Source organism: Amphibalanus amphitrite, unplaced genomic scaffold, assembly GCF_019059575.1.
Source record: "Amphibalanus amphitrite isolate SeventyFive unplaced genomic scaffold, NRLGWU_Aamphi_draft 001340F_arrow, whole genome shotgun sequence".
NCBI classification, from domain to species: domain Eukaryota; kingdom Metazoa; phylum Arthropoda; class Thecostraca; order Balanomorpha; family Balanidae; genus Amphibalanus; species Amphibalanus amphitrite.
Genome location: NW_024882833.1, coordinates 24,362 through 46,023, shown reverse-complemented (window position 1 = coordinate 46,023; position 21,662 = coordinate 24,362). Strand labels below are relative to the sequence as shown.

General features: G+C 47.8%; 1 long non-coding RNA gene across 1 annotated transcript; it reads left to right on the top strand.

Moving 5' to 3' along the window:
• The first annotated feature begins 11,430 nt into the window (after positions 1-11,430).
• On the top strand, positions 11,431-18,159 carry LOC122372283. Its single transcript, XR_006254842.1, has 3 exons — positions 11,431-11,794; positions 12,252-12,633; positions 17,439-18,159. It is a non-coding gene; the product is annotated as an uncharacterized LOC122372283 (long non-coding RNA).
• Positions 18,160-21,662: the final 3,503 nt, after the last annotated feature.

Below are 21,662 nucleotides of genomic sequence, written 5' to 3'. Positions count from 1 at the left end.
GTAGAACAAACTCTGCTAAAGCTAGCACAAAGCTAAGTGCATCATCGGAAAGCCGAGACATTTTTCTTCGAATTATCTAAGAATCGTTTTTATTAATGTTTGCCAGTGCTCTGGCGAGGAACATGATAGATACAATTATATGAAAGAAAAACATTGACCTTTTTCCTCGAATCTATAGCAAAATTAATGAAAAATCACCTTTTTATTTACGTGATATTTCGGCCAACAGACCATTATCAAACGAAAGAAAGAACAATGTAGAAGACAAAAACGGTTACAGCAGACAGACGGCTGTCTGTCGTCAGTCGGCTGTCTGTCCGGGGGTCCCTCTTCGTCCCGTGATTTCAGCTTGTGGAGGCCCAACAGAGAAAACATCTTGTCTCATTGAACGTGTTTTGAGCCAATTGCTGAGATATGTGCCTACTCACCTACGGGACACCAAACATTTTTTGGACCATCTCGCTGACTACCAGCGACAACACACGATGCCAAGTGACATCATATTTTTCAGCATAGACGTAGTAAACCTGTATGGTTCCATTCCTTTAGATGAGGCAGTGGAGGCTGTTCGGGAAAAGTTGCAGGAGCATGTTACTGATATCAACATGTTCGGTTTGACACCCGATGACGTATGCACACTCCTGGACCAGTGTCTGAGGAATAACGTCTTTTGCTTTGACAAAGATTTCTACAAACAGAAAGTGGGAATCGCGATGGGTAACCCTTGCGCCCCTCCCGTTGCTATCCTCTTCCTAGACAGGCTGGAAAGACTGGCTTTACAAAACAGGGAGGCTAAGCCCGACCTGCTCTTGCGATACATTGATGATTACGGGGGAATCTGGACCCACGGGGAGGAAGCCCTGAAAGATTTCCTAGCGTATTTGAACTCACTTCATCCTACAGTAAAATTCACGATGGAGTTCACGAAGCAGGACTCGGGGGTCCCATACCTAGATACCCTGGTCTCTGTCGTTTCTGACAATGACATCACATTTCTGGCCACTGAACTGTACATTAAGCCTACCAACTCGGGCATAGTGCTTCATTTCTCTTCAGCTCATCCGTCGTCGACCAAAATTAGCATGGCTAGGAACCAGTTTAGAAGGGCCATAGCAGTATCGTCGAATAAGGACAGGGAAGAAAAGAGCGTGACAAAAATGTGGAATCTCCTTTCTAGCAACGGGTACCCTGAAAACGTGCTTAGGAGAACTCTAAGGGAAGCGAAAGCTGGGGGCACTAAACGGGGTTCTACAAAAGAGGATGTAGATGGCTTCTTGACTCTACCATATGTGGACGAGGAATTATTGAGCCGGGTGAAAGGTGTGGTGCGCAGGTCGGGAATGAACATCCGACTTGCTTGGCGAAACAAAAACAAACTGAAAAACGCGCTAGTCAGGTCAGCCTTCTCACCTCCTCTCTGTCCGGGTGCCAGTCGCGGGTGCTACTGCTGTAAGTGTGGCTTAGCAGGGAGATGCACGACCAAAAATGTGGTTTACAGGATCACGTGTACTCTCTGCAAGGAACAGCCGGCGGTGTATGTGGGAGAGAGCAAACGTCCTGTCAGACTGCGTTTTAACGAGCATGTGAGGAACATGCTGAGTGCGACTCCCGACACCCCCCTCGGAGACCACTTTAGAGTGGCTCACGGTCAGCTGTCATTAGACAGAGGGGCGGATCTACCACTTACGGTGGAGATACTGCACCAGGCTCTGGACTACCCAGACAGAAAGATAGCAGAGTCCATCACTATCAGAGATTCGGAGCCCTCCCTGAACGAACGTCTTGTGTCTTGGCCTATCATATAAGTGTGTAAGATAGCGTATGCAGCGTGTGAATTCGAGTCATCGATCGTATCGAATGTCAAAAAGTGTTATGATGAGTTATATGTCCTGATTTTATCTCGTTTTTTTATCGCTCGTTTTATGTATGTGTGTACGGTACATCGGAAACATCTTAGCATAACCAAGGATGTTCTTCCATTGAAGTCTTATGTAAACAAATACCGCGAGATGAATTTCGAAATATGAAAATAGGCTGCCGTCTGTCTGCTGTAACCGTTTTTGTCTTCTACATTGTTCTTTCTTTCGTTTGATAATGGTCTGTTGGCCGAAATATCACGTAAATAAAAAGGTGATTTTTCATTAATTTTGCTATAGATTCGAGGAAAAAGGTCAATGTTTTTCTTTCATATAATTGTATCTATCATGTTCCTCGCCAGAGCACTGGCAAACATTAATACTATCGAGCCCATTGTTGACCGCAGGCCAGTGCTCGTCCAAACTTTAAAGAACCCAGAAAAGTTAGCGAAAACGGAGCTACAAATTGAATTCCTTGTAGCATGCAGACAGTCGGGTGTTACTCCAAGATTCATCAGCGATAGCATGAGACCAGTTAATACAGTGTTTGAGAAGAACAGCAAAGTACAGCAATCATGTGAAAAGTTTATGAAATCTCTACTCAACGAAGCCATTTCCGAAGCTTTCCGACGAAGGGCTTTTCTAAAACGTGAAAGAGATAGGCTATTCGATCGTATTCGAGGATTTTTTGACGCGGACAAGTTTATTTGGGTATGCCGCACATGCGTACGAGTGTTTGACCTGACCATCGCGGAGAACAGACCTCGTCTCATGAACAAATATGACCGTCTCAAGCGAGAGGCTCATGACAAACTCGTGTTGATGACAACCGTTGAAACCCAAGACACAGCTCCTCGGGTGAACAACTTGTCGTCTCGCCCAATATGTGATTCAGGCATGAAGCTGCTGGCCAAGGGACCCAACTTTGCCATAACGCAGGATGTCACCAAGAAGATTCTGGTTGATGTTGAGAAGGCTATTGAAAGATTTGCTTACGGTAAGAGATGGAAGGATGAGATAGTTAGACAAGCACGAGCCAGACTACCGTCAGCTCCAGTTGTGGCTCAGGGAGCACCGTCAGCTCTAGTCGGTGCCGGCGCCCTCCAGCAGACAACGTCAGCTCCAGCTCCAGCTGGTTCCAGCGCCCTCCAGAGGACACCGTCAGCTCAGGTCGGTGCCGGCGCCCTCCAGCAGACACCGTCAGCTACAGCTCCAGTTGGTTCCGGCGCCCTCCAGAGGACACCGTCAGCTCAGGTCGGTGCCGGCGCCCTCCAGCAGACACCGTCAGCTACAGCTCCAGTCGTTTCCAGCGCCCTCCAGAGGACACCGTCAGCCCCAGTCGGTGCCGGCGTCCTTCAGAAGACACCGTCAGCTCCGGCTCCAGTCGGTTCCAGCGCCCTCCAGAGGACACCGTCAGTTCGAGTCGGTACCGGCGCCCTCCAGCAGACATCGTCAGCTCCAGCTCCAGTTGGTTCCGGCGCCCTCCAGAGGACACCGTCAGCTCAGGTCGGTGCCGGCGCCCTCCAGCAGACACCGTCAGCTACAGCTCCAGTCGTTTCCAGCGCCCTCCAGAGGACACCGTCAGCCCCAGTCGGTGCCGGCGTCCTTCAGAAGACACCGTCAGCTCCGGCTCCAGTCGGTTCCAGCGCCCTCCAGAGGACACCGTCAGTTCGAGTCGGTACCGGCGCCCTCCAGCAGACATCGTCAGCTCCAGCTCCAGTTGGTTCCGGCGCCCTCCAGAGGACACCGTCAGCTCAGGTCGGTGCCGGCGCCCTCCAGCAGACACCGTCAGCTACAGCTCCAGTCGGTTCCAGCGCCCTCCAGAGGACACCGTCAGCCCCAGTCGGTGCCGGCGTCCTTCAGAAGACACCGTCAGCTCCGGCTCCAGTCGGTTCCAGCGCCCTCCAGAGGACACCGTCAGTTCGAGTCGGTACCGGCGCCCTCCAGCAGACACCGTCAGCTCCAGCTCCAGTTGGTTCCGGCGCCCTCCAGAGGACACCGTCAGCTCAGGTCGGTGCCGGCGCCCTCCAGCAGACACCGTCAGCTACAGCTCCAGTCGGTTCCAGCGCCCTCCAGAGGACACCGTCAGCCCCAGTCGGTGCCGGCGTCCTTCAGAAGACACCGTCAGCTCCGGCTCCAGTCGGTTCCAGCGCCCTCCAGAGGACACTGCCAGTTCGAGTCGGGGTCCAGCAGACACCGTCAGCCCCAGTCGCGTCCCAGCGTACGCCGTCAGCTCCAGTCGGTGTCGGCGCCCTCCAGCAGGCACTGTCAGCTCCAGCCGGGGCCCAAGAGGCACCGGGACCTTCAGTCGACACCGGTGCTATCCAGCGGACGCAATCGGTCTCTACAGATGCACAACAGGCACCAGGAGCTCCATCCGACACCCAGCGAGCACCGTCAGCTTCTGCAGGCGCCCAGGGGTCAGCGACAACCGGTACGCATCGGTCACAAAATGACGAACCAAACTTGACCTTCCGTTTTCCCGACTTGGACAAACGGATTCCTCCCCCGACAAATAATCAGGCAGAGAGAAACCTGAAACAGCTTAAAGATGATTTACTCCGTACCTATAAGCACCACAAAACAGATCATGTCAATGTCACCCAGGATGAGATGTCGGCTTTGAGAACGCTAAAAAAAGATGATGCCATTATCTTAAAACCTAGCGATAAATGTAAGGGTTTTGTGATACTTGACAAAACTGACTATGTTGAGAAAGCTAACAACATTTTAGGAGATCGATCCAACTACGAACAACTGAAAAGAAATCCAGTTCCCAGGGTAGAGGCCTTGACTAAACGTACCCTAAAGCAGGTTACCAGTAACAAGCTTGATGACAATGTCATTCATGACCTAACACCTAACCATAGCCGTATCCCCTTGTTTTACGGGCTTCCCAAAGATCATAAACCGGGGGTCCCTCTTCGTCCCGTGATTTCAGCTTGTGGAGGCCCAACAGAGAAAACATCTTGTCTCATTGAACGTGTTTTGAGCCAATTGCTGAGATATGTGCCTACTCACCTACGGGACACCAAACATTTTTTGGACCATCTCGCTGACTACCAGCGACAACACACGATGCCAAGTGACATCATATTTTTCAGCATAGACGTAGTAAACCTGTATGGTTCCATTCCTTTAGATGAGGCAGTGGAGGCTGTTCGGGAAAAGTTGCAGGAGCATGTTACTGATATCAACATGTTCGGTTTGACACCCGATGACGTATGCACACTCCTGGACCAGTGTCTGAGGAATAACGTCTTTTGCTTTGACAAAGATTTCTACAAACAGAAAGTGGGAATCGCGATGGGTAACCCTTGCGCCCCTCCCGTTGCTATCCTCTTCCTAGACAGGCTGGAAAGACTGGCTTTACAAAACAGGGAGGCTAAGCCCGACCTGCTCTTGCGATACATTGATGATTACGGGGGAATCTGGACCCACGGGGAGGAAGCCCTGAAAGATTTCCTAGCGTATTTGAACTCACTTCATCCTACAGTAAAATTCACGATGGAGTTCACGAAGCAGGACTCGGGGGTCCCATACCTAGATACCCTGGTCTCTGTCGTTTCTGACAATGACATCACATTTCTGGCCACTGAACTGTACATTAAGCCTACCAACTCGGGCATAGTGCTTCATTTCTCTTCAGCTCATCCGTCGTCGACCAAAATTAGCATGGCTAGGAACCAGTTTAGAAGGGCCATAGCAGTATCGTCGAATAAGGACAGGGAAGAAAAGAGCGTGACAAAAATGTGGAATCTCCTTTCTAGCAACGGGTACCCTGAAAACGTGCTTAGGAGAACTCTAAGGGAAGCGAAAGCTGGGGGCACTAAACGGGGTTCTACAAAAGAGGATGTAGATGGCTTCTTGACTCTACCATATGTGGACGAGGAATTATTGAGCCGGGTGAAAGGTGTGGTGCGCAGGTCGGGAATGAACATCCGACTTGCTTGGCGAAACAAAAACAAACTGAAAAACGCGCTAGTCAGGTCAGCCTTCTCACCTCCTCTCTGTCCGGGTGCCAGTCGCGGGTGCTACTGCTGTAAGTGTGGCTTAGCAGGGAGATGCACGACCAAAAATGTGGTTTACAGGATCACGTGTACTCTCTGCAAGGAACAGCCGGCGGTGTATGTGGGAGAGAGCAAACGTCCTGTCAGACTGCGTTTTAACGAGCATGTGAGGAACATGCTGAGTGCGACTCCCGACACCCCCCTCGGAGACCACTTTAGAGTGGCTCACGGTCAGCTGTCATTAGACAGAGGGGCGGATCTACCACTTACGGTGGAGATACTGCACCAGGCTCTGGACTACCCAGACAGAAAGATAGCAGAGTCCATCACTATCAGAGATTCGGAGCCCTCCCTGAACGAACGTCTTGTGTCTTGGCCTATCATATAAGTGTGTAAGATAGCGTATGCAGCGTGTGAATTCGAGTCATCGATCGTATCGAATGTCAAAAAGTGTTATGATGAGTTATATGTCCTGATTTTATCTCGTTTTTTTATCGCTCGTTTTATGTATGTGTGTACGGTACATCGGAAACATCTTAGCATAACCAAGGATGTTCTTCCATTGAAGTCTTATGTAAACAAATACCGCGAGATGAATTTCGAAATATGAAAATAGGCTGCCGTCTGTCTGCTGTAACCGTTTTTGTCTTCTACATTGTTCTTTCTTTCGTTTGATAATGGTCTGTTGGCCGAAATATCACGTAAATAAAAAGGTGATTTTTCATTAATTTTGCTATAGATTCGAGGAAAAAGGTCAATGTTTTTCTTTCATATAATTGTATCTATCATGTTCCTCGCCAGAGCACTGGCAAACATTAATACTATCGAGCCCATTGTTGACCGCAGGCCAGTGCTCGTCCAAACTTTAAAGAACCCAGAAAAGTTAGCGAAAACGGAGCTACAAATTGAATTCCTTGTAGCATGCAGACAGTCGGGTGTTACTCCAAGATTCATCAGCGATAGCATGAGACCAGTTAATACAGTGTTTGAGAAGAACAGCAAAGTACAGCAATCATGTGAAAAGTTTATGAAATCTCTACTCAACGAAGCCATTTCCGAAGCTTTCCGACGAAGGGCTTTTCTAAAACGTGAAAGAGATAGGCTATTCGATCGTATTCGAGGATTTTTTGACGCGGACAAGTTTATTTGGGTATGCCGCACATGCGTACGAGTGTTTGACCTGACCATCGCGGAGAACAGACCTCGTCTCATGAACAAATATGACCGTCTCAAGCGAGAGGCTCATGACAAACTCGTGTTGATGACAACCGTTGAAACCCAAGACACAGCTCCTCGGGTGAACAACTTGTCGTCTCGCCCAATATGTGATTCAGGCATGAAGCTGCTGGCCAAGGGACCCAACTTTGCCATAACGCAGGATGTCACCAAGAAGATTCTGGTTGATGTTGAGAAGGCTATTGAAAGATTTGCTTACGGTAAGAGATGGAAGGATGAGATAGTTAGACAAGCACGAGCCAGACTACCGTCAGCTCCAGTTGTGGCTCAGGGAGCACCGTCAGCTCTAGTCGGTGCCGGCGCCCTCCAGCAGACAACGTCAGCTCCAGCTCCAGCTGGTTCCAGCGCCCTCCAGAGGACACCGTCAGCTCAGGTCGGTGCCGGCGCCCTCCAGCAGACACCGTCAGCTACAGCTCCAGTTGGTTCCGGCGCCCTCCAGAGGACACCGTCAGCTCAGGTCGGTGCCGGCGCCCTCCAGCAGACACCGTCAGCTACAGCTCCAGTCGTTTCCAGCGCCCTCCAGAGGACACCGTCAGCCCCAGTCGGTGCCGGCGTCCTTCAGAAGACACCGTCAGCTCCGGCTCCAGTCGGTTCCAGCGCCCTCCAGAGGACACCGTCAGTTCGAGTCGGTACCGGCGCCCTCCAGCAGACATCGTCAGCTCCAGCTCCAGTTGGTTCCGGCGCCCTCCAGAGGACACCGTCAGCTCAGGTCGGTGCCGGCGCCCTCCAGCAGACACCGTCAGCTACAGCTCCAGTCGTTTCCAGCGCCCTCCAGAGGACACCGTCAGCCCCAGTCGGTGCCGGCGTCCTTCAGAAGACACCGTCAGCTCCGGCTCCAGTCGGTTCCAGCGCCCTCCAGAGGACACCGTCAGTTCGAGTCGGTACCGGCGCCCTCCAGCAGACATCGTCAGCTCCAGCTCCAGTTGGTTCCGGCGCCCTCCAGAGGACACCGTCAGCTCAGGTCGGTGCCGGCGCCCTCCAGCAGACACCGTCAGCTACAGCTCCAGTCGGTTCCAGCGCCCTCCAGAGGACACCGTCAGCCCCAGTCGGTGCCGGCGTCCTTCAGAAGACACCGTCAGCTCCGGCTCCAGTCGGTTCCAGCGCCCTCCAGAGGACACCGTCAGTTCGAGTCGGTACCGGCGCCCTCCAGCAGACACCGTCAGCTCCAGCTCCAGTTGGTTCCGGCGCCCTCCAGAGGACACCGTCAGCTCAGGTCGGTGCCGGCGCCCTCCAGCAGACACCGTCAGCTACAGCTCCAGTCGGTTCCAGCGCCCTCCAGAGGACACCGTCAGCCCCAGTCGGTGCCGGCGTCCTTCAGAAGACACCGTCAGCTCCGGCTCCAGTCGGTTCCAGCGCCCTCCAGAGGACACTGCCAGTTCGAGTCGGGGTCCAGCAGACACCGTCAGCCCCAGTCGCGTCCCAGCGTACGCCGTCAGCTCCAGTCGGTGTCGGCGCCCTCCAGCAGGCACTGTCAGCTCCAGCCGGGGCCCAAGAGGCACCGGGACCTTCAGTCGACACCGGTGCTATCCAGCGGACGCAATCGGTCTCTACAGATGCACAACAGGCACCAGGAGCTCCATCCGACACCCAGCGAGCACCGTCAGCTTCTGCAGGCGCCCAGGGGTCAGCGACAACCGGTACGCATCGGTCACAAAATGACGAACCAAACTTGACCTTCCGTTTTCCCGACTTGGACAAACGGATTCCTCCCCCGACAAATAATCAGGCAGAGAGAAACCTGAAACAGCTTAAAGATGATTTACTCCGTACCTATAAGCACCACAAAACAGATCATGTCAATGTCACCCAGGATGAGATGTCGGCTTTGAGAACGCTAAAAAAAGATGATGCCATTATCTTAAAACCTAGCGATAAATGTAAGGGTTTTGTGATACTTGACAAAACTGACTATGTTGAGAAAGCTAACAACATTTTAGGAGATCGATCCAACTACGAACAACTGAAAAGAAATCCAGTTCCCAGGGTAGAGGCCTTGACTAAACGTACCCTAAAGCAGGTTACCAGTAACAAGCTTGATGACAATGTCATTCATGACCTAACACCTAACCATAGCCGTATCCCCTTGTTTTACGGGCTTCCCAAAGATCATAAACCGGGGGTCCCTCTTCGTCCCGTGATTTCAGCTTGTGGAGGCCCAACAGAGAAAACATCTTGTCTCATTGAACGTGTTTTGAGCCAATTGCTGAGATATGTGCCTACTCACCTACGGGACACCAAACATTTTTTGGACCATCTCGCTGACTACCAGCGACAACACACGATGCCAAGTGACATCATATTTTTCAGCATAGACGTAGTAAACCTGTATGGTTCCATTCCTTTAGATGAGGCAGTGGAGGCTGTTCGGGAAAAGTTGCAGGAGCATGTTACTGATATCAACATGTTCGGTTTGACACCCGATGACGTATGCACACTCCTGGACCAGTGTCTGAGGAATAACGTCTTTTGCTTTGACAAAGATTTCTACAAACAGAAAGTGGGAATCGCGATGGGTAACCCTTGCGCCCCTCCCGTTGCTATCCTCTTCCTAGACAGGCTGGAAAGACTGGCTTTACAAAACAGGGAGGCTAAGCCCGACCTGCTCTTGCGATACATTGATGATTACGGGGGAATCTGGACCCACGGGGAGGAAGCCCTGAAAGATTTCCTAGCGTATTTGAACTCACTTCATCCTACAGTAAAATTCACGATGGAGTTCACGAAGCAGGACTCGGGGGTCCCATACCTAGATACCCTGGTCTCTGTCGTTTCTGACAATGACATCACATTTCTGGCCACTGAACTGTACATTAAGCCTACCAACTCGGGCATAGTGCTTCATTTCTCTTCAGCTCATCCGTCGTCGACCAAAATTAGCATGGCTAGGAACCAGTTTAGAAGGGCCATAGCAGTATCGTCGAATAAGGACAGGGAAGAAAAGAGCGTGACAAAAATGTGGAATCTCCTTTCTAGCAACGGGTACCCTGAAAACGTGCTTAGGAGAACTCTAAGGGAAGCGAAAGCTGGGGGCACTAAACGGGGTTCTACAAAAGAGGATGTAGATGGCTTCTTGACTCTACCATATGTGGACGAGGAATTATTGAGCCGGGTGAAAGGTGTGGTGCGCAGGTCGGGAATGAACATCCGACTTGCTTAGCGAAACAAAAACAAACTGAAAAACGCGCTAGTCAGGTCAGCCTTCTCACCTCCTCTCTGTCCGGGTGCCAGTCGCGGGTGCTACTGCTGTAAGTGTGGCTTAGCAGGGAGATGCACGACCAAAAATGTGGTTTACAGGATCACGTGTACTCTCTGCAAGGAACAGCCGGCGGTGTATGTGGGAGAGAGCAAACGTCCTGTCAGACTGCGTTTTAACGAGCATGTGAGGAACATGCTGAGTGCGACTCCCGACACCCCCCTCGGAGACCACTTTAGAGTGGCTCACGGTCAGCTGTCATTAGACAGAGGGGCGGATCTACCACTTACGGTGGAGATACTGCACCAGGCTCTGGACTACCCAGACAGAAAGATAGCAGAGTCCATCACTATCAGAGATTCGGAGCCCTCCCTGAACGAACGTCTTGTGTCTTGGCCTATCATATAAGTGTGTAAGATAGCGTATGCAGCGTGTGAATTCGAGTCATCGATCGTATCGAATGTCAAAAAGTGTTATGATGAGTTATATGTCCTGATTTTATCTCGTTTTTTTATCGCTCGTTTTATGTATGTGTGTACGGTACATCGGAAACATCTTAGCATAACCAAGGATGTTCTTCCATTGAAGTCTTATGTAAACAAATACCGCGAGATGAATTTCGAAATATGAAAATAGGCTGCCGTCTGTCTGCTGTAACCGTTTTTGTCTTCTACATTGTTCTTTCTTTCGTTTGATAATGGTCTGTTGGCCGAAATATCACGTAAATAAAAAGGTGATTTTTCATTAATTTTGCTATAGATTCGAGGAAAAAGGTCAATGTTTTTCTTTCATATAATTGTAAGAATCGTTTTTCACTAAACCCATTAGTTTTTCCGAAAATGCGTAAAAAAGCCCCCATGCCTCGGCAGCCTCCCTTCCGCCGGCCGCCGCGCCGCCGCGGTAGTGTAGTGGTTAGGATGCTTGCGCCGTAATCCAAAGATCGTGCGTTCGAATCTAGGCGCGGGTCGTACTTAAATAGAAATTGCAAGCAAAATATGCGTTTTTTCTTGGTAAATCACTTATATTACAGCTAACCGTTCATAAAACTATCGATAACAATTGACTGAAACCCAATTTGTAGAATACATTATAATAAAACAAATTCAAATATGGCGGCCGTTGCGCCAGGCTCCGCCCCCGACTCCGCCCCTTCGTGTGACGTCATCTGTGCACCTGGACACACAGGGAGATAGGGGACGACATGGGCCTGGCGGACACTGTGTTCCGAAACACGAATACGATTTTGTGGAAGCATTTTTGCGCACGGTTCTACCGTGTTGAATGACACGTTGCCGTGTTTTACCCCTCTGCGTCGAGTTTAAAAACCCGAATGGGATTATTTGGGCCGCGATCTTGAGGGACATTAACACCAATTAACACTGTGGGTTGTTAACTTACTCGGTTCAGTTTCGCGCCAAATGCAGCGCCGCGTGGGCCTCAGTCGCCATCTTTGTGCGATCCAGGGAGGTCGTGTCTGTGCTGCGTGTGACGTCTTGTTGGTAAGTACAAGTGATGCTTGCTCCAAATTTTTCTTAGCAATAACATCAGTGATATTAAATGCCTTTTAGGCGTGGTTACATAAATATTATCCGTGTAGTGACTAGTGTGGCGTTATGGATGGAAAGGAGGAGCCCTCGGCCCTGATTCTCATTCTGCCACTCCACCACTGATGGCTATGTGTGCGTTTGTAAACATGCTACTTACATGAATAATTTTGACTGCACCTTTTCAACTTTTGCCATGTATCTACCAGCTAGTTATAATTAGTCTGCCTGGTTTCTCTCTTGCCCTCTCTCTCTCTCTCTCTCTCTCTCTCTCTCTCTCTCTCTCTCTCTCTCTCTCTCTCTCTCTCTCTCTCTTTTCCATGGTATCTCCCTCTGCTTTTCTATTTGTCTGTGGATAAGAAGTAGGTAGACATCTGTTTGGCTGCGAACTGACACAATTTATTTATTTCAGAATACGGCTCAAGATGAGCCGAACATAGGCGCGGGAGCCGGGGGGGCAGTGGGGGCAGCTTGCCCCCCCAACTCTAGGGCCGTGGGGGCGGTGCCCCCACAACTTTGAGACGAAATACTGCACTTTTTTTGCAAGTGTTTTTCTTTTTTTGTTGAAAAAGCCAAGGGATGAAAAATAAGTGGCCGAAAACCGGTGAGAAAACTAGATTTGGGGGTACCCTAGGTTCATCTCCATTATGGTGTGCCCCCCAGTCTGAAAGTAGTTCCCGCGCCTATGGAGCCGAATGAAGGTGAATCTCCAAGTCCCACAGTCAGAGCTCAAGACCGTGAGGCAGGACTTCATTCCTTGATGAATGCGGCTCAACTGCTAACAGGATAAGAAGGTATTATCCTATTTCTGCCGATTTATTATTTCACATATCACAAATCACAATTAGTGTCTGCATGGGACTCTGTTGTATTTTAGTAGACTAGGGTTTTGCCTTCTATAATATGAAGCCGATATTGAAAATTAAAATCACATGTTTAACATATTTATTATCGTCAAAAGCATAACCGATTACCCAAATCCGACGAGAGCCCGGGCGCCCCGGCGCCCCGCTCTACCCCTGCGCTCTCCCTCTCTCGCCTCTCTCGTCCCGCTCCCGTGGTCAGCTGTCCCGCTGTCCAAGCGCCAGGCCGTTGCCATAGCGACGGCTGACGGCCTCCTCCGGCGGACGGATCCGGACGCCTAAACTCAGCCTGAGCCGTCTGTATTTTGATGGTTCTTATAGGTATCTTGTTAGTTGTTTTGATGTGCATTGGCTATTGGGTTGATCAGGGTTGATGTTGGACGTAACCGATAATAGGTATAAACTATAGAGTCGATGGTGAACTTACCTAATCGCCAAGTATGTGTTAGTTTATAAACGTTGGCCTTTCGTGTAGAGTATAATGGCAGGGAATGGCCATTTAGAGGTCAAGGGACGGTCACTTCAGTAAAGGGTGCGAGCTTAACCCGCGACGCCCGCGACCCGCTGGGGAGTGGGAGGCACCCCTGTTGTTTTACGCTGATAACTCAAAAACGGCCGCGATTTTTAACTCGCCGATTCTAGTACTCCTCCGGACATCAATTTCACTCAACTCCTGAAAAATGCGTCCTAGGTCACCTCGGGTCATGAGTTATGGGGGTCAAACTGAGGTCATGTTCGGACATTTTCCGTCTAAAAAATAAAAAAGTCGTTCACGGGAATAAATCACAAAATAGATTTTCAATCAAAAGACTCAAAAATCGCACATTAGGTACAAAATGCATGGCAAAGGAAACTGCTACCACAAAATTTCCGAAAAAGAAATATCAATATTTTGATATTTCTACACTCAAAACTCCTCCAGTTTTTTTTTTAATTTAGGGAAGTTAAAAACGGAGCATATGTCGGAGAGATCCTTACCTATTCCTTATTGGCTATTGCCTTTACAGGGTGTCTCAAAAAAGTGTCACGGTTTTAAACATCTCCCGTTTCGTAACCATACACATCCTAAAAATTAACAAAATATGTGTCTGTAAAACTGCCAGTGATATAGTTATTTGAAAGACTAAAAAATAAAAAGCGACTGTTCTTGTGACGTCCGATTTTTTTTTTTCAGCACTTGTTAGGTACTGAAAGTAGCCTAGAGTAATATCTACGAAACTTGCCCCTCTCTTCCTGACTAAATAGGTATCAACGTAACGTTGATTTCCGAAAACGAAAACGTTGACAACGTTTTGTCGTCTCTTTTAAATGATAAGTCACTTTAATAAAATGTTTGTCATTATAAACTGCTACAATTTAACCTTGCTTGCCGTCCTGTGATGTCATAGGTCAAAGAAAAATGACATCGGGGAGACGCGTCGAATAACCTATATAAGCTGACCCGAAAAGGTCAACTTAAAAATTTGACCTCAGGTCAAGGTCACGGAAAAGGTCATGTTGCAAGTCATTCGATTCGTATTGTTAACCCGCGCCGGGCCGGTGCTCTGAGATTCCGCGCCGGGCCGGGGGGTGTCTGAACACCCCCCCCCCTTCTAACTCGGCTCCTGGGCCACGTAGCGACACGCGGTAAGCGGCAATCGAAAGAACGTCCAAAATAAGGACGAAAACACTTCGATCATTTTTTGGGTCAGGTCAAAGGTCAGGTCACCAGAGGTCGCCAAAGGTCAAATGTCCACTATTTCAACATTTTGGAAACTGCCAACGGCTATCTCGGGAACCGATAGAGCTACAGCGCCGCGGAAAAGCGCATTCGATAGCCCTTTTACAGACCTTTCTGAGTAATGTTCTCAGATTTGACCTCAGGTCAACGGTTTAGCCTCCAGGGGGCAAAAACTCCAAAAATAGTCGTTTTTACGAAAAACGTTTTTTCGGCAATAACTTTTGACTCAAAAGAGTCATGACATTACTTTTGCCACCATCGTGTTCCTCTCGTCGAGACGCGTCGAATGAACTATAATTTGACCTTAAAAGGTCAACTTGAAAATTTGACCTCAGGTCAAGGTCATGACCTGACCGGAAAAGGTCATGTTGCATATCAGTCGATCCGCAACGTCGAGCCGAACACATCTAAGGCGTTTTCAGCGCTCTAGCACGTCTCTATCAGAAGTTATTAGCGAAAAACTGTTAGATTCTGTTCGTGACCTGAGATGACCTCGGGGACATAACGAGGGGTCACAGTTGCCATTTTCCGGTTCAGTGAGTCCATTTTACCTACATCTCGATGTTTGAGAGTGTCTAGAATAACGTTCGTGCAAAACAGACGCTTTTCAATTTTCTCCCATTGACTTAAAATGGAGAGGTCGCAAAATTGACCTGACCTTAGGTCACCGATATCAAAATTCCGAGATATACATTTTATAGATAATGTTGCTCTAATCAATCGCTGAAAGTTTCAAGGCAATCGATCAATCGGTATAGCTATGACGAGCATTCTTATTTTTTCTGAGGTGAGGTCACTTGGCGTGACCTGGTGACCTGACCTAAGGTGACCTGGGTCTGAAATTTTCACAACATGTGCGGAAAAGATGCACAAACAGGTGTGCCAAAAACGGCGGCGCTCCGCGCCGCCGTTTTTGAGATATCTGCGAAAAACCGCAGGGGGGGGGGTGTTCAAACACCCCCCCCCCGGCCCGGCGCGGGTTAAAGGGACCCTCCCACCTTCAAAAAGTTTATGAATTGGCATGAAAGTGATGTCACTCGGTTCAGAAAGAGCGAAAACGAATATCTACCAAATTTCACCGAAAAATATTCACCGGTTTTCAAGATAAGACTTTTACTTTTGTTTACTTTTTTGGGATCTCCGCTGTTTCTAGCGACTTTATTTTAGAAGTGCGGCGTTTGCGGCAGATGTTGCGCGCAAATAGCATATAGGGGAGACCGGGGAGGTATGGGCCCCCTGGAGGTATGGGCCATCGCAGTTTTGAAGAAGTGTTGCGTATCTTTACACATTTGACCGCGTAAACTGGTAGCAGCCATTCCGTTATACAACCCACGTGATTTTCAAAATCTTCCTCAGTCTTCTTTGGCAATGAGCGGTGATAGGTAAGCGTTTTTGCCCTCTTCGAGTAAAATACTGCACATACAGAAAATTCGTGATAAATTTGAACCAGGCTCGTTTTATGATGTCAGACCAATGCTAACATAAAGTTTAAAGCATGCAAATTAAGACTGGATAGACAATTTGAAGCTTTCTTGCAGGATTATGAGCTGAGATGCTACGCAAATTCTGGCGTCATAACCGGGAGTTTCGGGCCACCCACCCCCGTTGATCTTAAATCAATAAAAAGATGCTTTCAATGAGTGTCATCTTCAATAAGTTTTATTTTTGTCGCGCAAGGTTGAAAATTTAACTTCAAATTTCATTCGAACCGAAAAATATTATTTATTTCATTTCATGGTGCATGATTGAGTTTACCAAAATACATATGTGCCCAAGTGACCTCCATGAAATAAGCTGTTGGCCGCTTATGCGGTTCCTGGGCTCTAAGAGAGATCAAGGTAGATACCAGCTACGAGTATTGTTCTCATTGTCGAGAAAAGAATATGAAACATGGCACCGGCCCATACCTACCTCCCGAGCCATGGCCCATACCTCCCGGTGTATTTTGATAGATCAAAAAAGCGCATTATTTATTTAAAGTTATCTCAAGACAAAATAGCTGATCCCAGATGTCTAATATCAGGCACACTTTGCAGGCGAAAGGCAATTTCACGTGCACAGAGTGAAAAACCGGGTTTAGCCACTGCTCACTGGAAGAAAATTGCCTTTTCACAAAACCGGCCCATACCTCCCGGGTCTCCCCTACCACCGCGTGCTACAAAACGTTTTAGTCAACATTTAAAAATCGTTAGATATCTGCGCTGACGTCACACATTCAGAGGGGTATTCCTCAGCATTAGCCCCTCTGAATCAAAATGCTGCAATTTTGAAATTCAATATTTCCGATTTAAGGCATTTCTCGATGTTGTGAGTGCCGAAACCGGTAATTGTGAGCCAGGGACCCCATTTTGGCTATCTCAACTCAAATCTAATGTTAAGGTGGGAGGGTCCCTTTAAGCTGAACACATTCCTGGTGTTTTCAGAAACTATTTGAAACGTTTCGTGACCTGAAATGACCTCAGAGGCATTAAAGGGGGTCACAGGTGCAATTTTCCGGTTCATTGTGCCATGTTCATCTGTGTCCCGATGTTTGAGGGTATTTACGGCCAAAAGAAGCGGATTTAAATGTTCTTCCATTGACTAAAAGTCAATAGAGGGGTCACAAAATCGACCTGACCTTACGTCGCAGATATCAAAATTCCGAGAAATGCAAATTGTTCATACTGACAAGCTCATGCAATAGCATGAGTTTCAAACTTCTGGGATGTACGAATATACTTTAGAAATGACTGAATCACAAAGTTTAAAGAGGCATGATCACTTAACTTGGACTGTGACCTGACCTTATGTGACCCGGGATCGAAAATATTACTCACGATGTGAAATTGATGTATTATAAGCTAAACCAAGTTTCGCAGCGCTGCTCGCCGATTTTTTTACACTCGCAAAAAACTGGCAGCTGTGGCCAACGCTCCCCCCCCCCGACCCCCCACCGTGCGAAGCTTAGAGTATGTATCATTATGCCGTTCATTCATGCACTTCGTCATTTACTGACATGATTTTTTTCTTATTTCAGACACGAACCAGAAGTTGGACGCTTTTTAGAATTTCCTCTCGTACCGCTATAGTGTCATGGGTGGAGGGGAGCGAGGCTGCCATCTCCGAAGACAACACGCCTCTGAGTGTGCGCCTCCTAGTTTGTGCGGCAATGTTCCCCGTGTTCAATGAGAAAATTCAATGCCCCAGCGGTCAGAACTCCCAGCTAGTATTGACGCAATAGCTCTCCCAAATGTCGACCGGAAAGTCGTTAAAAAAATCGTTGCGACGATCGGCTCGACAAGCTGAAGACCGCGCCAGTGAATGCATGTGAAACGGCACCTCTACTCTCCCATCGCCAGGTCCAAAGACGTGTTGTTCATAGGTGTCTTTCACAATACTAGTGTTGCTGATCGCGGAGGACCACTGTCCACTGCTCGTCCGCCGTGGTGTTAATCAATGAAATATTATGATATTATGATATTATGAGCACAAGGTCAATATTACCATTTTTATTGATTACAATCATGCTCAAAGAAACGTTGTACCATATAAAGCCGTGGTGTTACTTCTGATGAGGCTCAGAGCGCATGTGTATTGTTTACTGTGAACAATCTGTTGAAATATATAATGAGTAGATCTGTACTCTGAGACTTAATGAACTTGGCTAACGAGGATGTGTGTTAAAGCAAAACGAACTGTGTTACACGCCTCAATAATTATGTGGAATGAGTTGTATAAATGTATACTTCATGTCGATTTATTGCGGTTGAAGACGTTACCTCTGTTTAAACGCGGCTGGGCCTGTTACAGCCCCGTTTGCATCAAAGAAGGTACGCCTTTCATCGCAATAAGTCCACATGAATTATATATTCATATATTCATTCAACGTGATCATTGAATCGTGTAATGCAGCTCATTTGGCGTTAATATACATTCTAAAAGGAGGTACTGGACGGGAAGTATATGAACACGAACCGAGCTACGAAACACGTTACACGTTTATGGCGAGTTTACTAACATCTAATTTCCGGATATGTTAACACAAATAAGTTTATGTAGCCGATAATTATCCGAGCCCAGAAACACCAGTGGTGTTATTGGACACTTAACATCTTTAATGCGAGCTATTTTACACGTTATTCGATACGCTAGAAACATGTTGGCGAGTTATCGAACTCGGTAACACGTCTTTATCGAGTTACGGAATACCACTTTTTGGAAAGTCAAAACTCATACCGAGTTATGTAGCACGGATTTACCGTGTATGAGAAAACACGGTGGCGTGTTATGAGATACGGCTGTACCGAGTCGTTTTTGTCCATATAACACAAAACGTGCTATCATTTTTTACAGTGTACGTATTGAGCTTAACCACTAACCCTCGAGGGCCCGGAAGGGGGCGGGGGGCGTTTTTCGCCTCCCCTTAGGCGAATATTTGCGATACCTCATGAACGCTTAGGGATAGAAAGAGGAAACTTGCTGTTAGAAATGCTGATAAAAAAGGACCTAGCCTTCTTGATAACATCTCAGGGCCGATTTTTCAAAACTCCTGCACGGCAAACTTCGGTGTCACAGACGTGAACTTCCACCAGCTGCCAAAAATAGAGTTTTAGAGATAAGACAAATTACGAGCACGGTTGTGTAGCATTTGACCTAGGAAAAAATACTTAAGTAACTTTGGTGACCTGAGGTCAGAGGTCAGGTCAACGACCTTAAGCTGGGGCTTAAATTTTTTTCGCAAATAACTTCAACAAAAATGGTCCTAGAGCTACGGCAGCGGTACTTTCGCATTCGTCTCGTCGAGACATGTCGAATGACATGTATATTGTTTGGAAAAGGTCAAGTTTTATGTTGACCTCATGTGACCTCGAATGACCTTTGACACATAAAAGGTCGTTTGTGATGATTTAGTAGCCGCTGATCACGATTATGGCATTCATTTTGCTCTAAGCATTAATTTAGAGCCTCAGGATAGGATGGCAAAACATGTCTAATTATGAGGTATTCCTGACTTGAATAAGTGAAATAGCCTAGTCTAGCAAGGATCTCTTGTGACTTTGACCTTGTAGCAGCATTGTATGGTAAGCTAAAGCACAAATAGGGGCCCGCTAAGCTTCAAAACATTTCAAAACATCTCGGAATTTAGTATACAAGATATAAGAAAAAGTGCAAAGTTTGTGGTCAATTTTGATCATGACCATGACCTTGAATTTGAATGTTATGCACATCATCGGAATCCTCAGACTCTCGTCTTTCATTTAAAATCCATTTTAGCCGGTCTTATGCACCATGCCGTCCCCTGGAACACGCACTTTGAGACCACTACAAAAGTGCCGGTTTTTGCCTTTGACCTTGACTTTTAACCTTGAAAACTGACCTGAGGTCAAAAATTTTAGCTGCTTTAGAATCTTCGCGTAGATACCTTTCGTTTGGTACCATTTTTGTTTCCGTAGCTGCCTTATTTACGGAGTTAGACAAGGGGGGGGGGTACCCCCGGGCTGCGATGGTTGGGATTACCCCCGGGCCCGGGCGGGCTAAGGTCGCGAGCAAATAAAACTATAAAATTAGATTGCGAGACACAAACCTGTGAAAACGTTATGTTGTTCGTTGAGATGTAAAATGGTGTATTTCTCAAAACAATAATCAGTACCTAGTTCTCTTTTTCCCGTAGTGCGTACCTATATGTGCGATTCTCTCGCACACGATTGATATGCCAGAATAAGCTCAATTAGGGCGATCCAATACATTTCCAGATAACTCGGACACACATATCTATCACATTTTGCCATACCTATGTGAGCTCAGTCTCAGTCTAAGGGTTCCTAAAAGAGGGTGATCTCTTCTCTGGCCGATTTTGACAACCTGCCTCTCAACCTCCTCGAGGTCAAGCTCGAGGGCAGCATCCTGGTGAATGAAAATGAGTAGGAGAATGAGTGGGAGTAGGAGATATGCGACAGACGGTCCGAGAACGAACGTTCTGCTGATATACTTGATACGGGGACCGTCAAAAACAGGCGTGCTATTAGGTATAACCGCCTATCATGAATGTTGCACCGGTCTTCTGTTTCCATTTCAACATCAGCCAAATTTTGTGGGGGCAAAAACATAGTCTTTCCCCCACGGCCTCCTGCCAGTGGGGGCAGTGTGCCCCCACTGCCCCCACGGTGGCGCCGCCCTTGTTCAATTTAGCTCAAAATTGGCATACAGAGCCTCCTCGATGCGCTTATTCCGAAAATGTCCATTTTTGGGGGGCGGGGGTATTTTGCACCGTTAACAAGTTTACGGCCAGGGGTGAAAAATTGTATCGTTTTCTCGTTGTCGACGACAACCGAGAAGACGATCTTATGGCGACCACGCGCAGCGCCTGAACTGATTAACTCCTTCCGCTTAGTGCGGTTAGAAGCGCACAATCCATCCGCCTCTGCCCAAGCAACCCAATCAACTCTGCCCACGGCAAACCATTCTCTGTCCCTCCCCATGGGGAGCATTCATTCTGGCCAGGGTTCATAATGTCCAGGGCACGCTATGCCCAGTGTCAAAATGGCCAGTGCCTTGAATGGGCCAGAGTTCATAATGTCCAGGGATTGCATGGTCCAAATGTGGCCAACTGGCTGCAGATAGGGTATATTCAAAGAGGCCAGGGTTCATAATGTCCAGGGCACGATGTGTCCAGTGTTCAAAATGGCCAGGGTTCATAATGTCCAGGGCACGATGTGTCCAGTATTGGAAATGGCCAGGGTTCATAATGTCCAGGGCACGATGTGTCCAGTGTTCAAAATGGCCAGTGCCTTGAATGGGCCAGAGTTCATAATGTCCAGGGATTACATAGTCACTGAAAGTGACGTCATTATGTAAAAAACACGGAATCAGCTCAATGCAAAGCAGTGCAGTGCCGAAGGCAATGCCTTAGGAGAGATTACAGGCAATAGTAAATCAAATATTTTTAGGTTAAGTGGTTATGTATCTGGCTTCAGGCCGAAGGCCTGAAGCCTGATGCATAACCACTTAACCTAAAAATATTTGATTTACTATTGCTTGCAATCTATTCATGCGAGACACTATTTCCTTATCCCTGGTAGGCAAACATCATTACCTTAGGTTAGCTTAGGTTAGGTTAGGTTAGGTTAGGTTAGGTTAGGTTAGGTTAGGTTTGGTTGGGTTGGGTTGACTATGTAATCCCTGGACACTATGAACTCTGGCCCATTCAAGGCACTGGCCATTTTGAACACTGGACACATCGTGCCCTGGACATTATGAACCC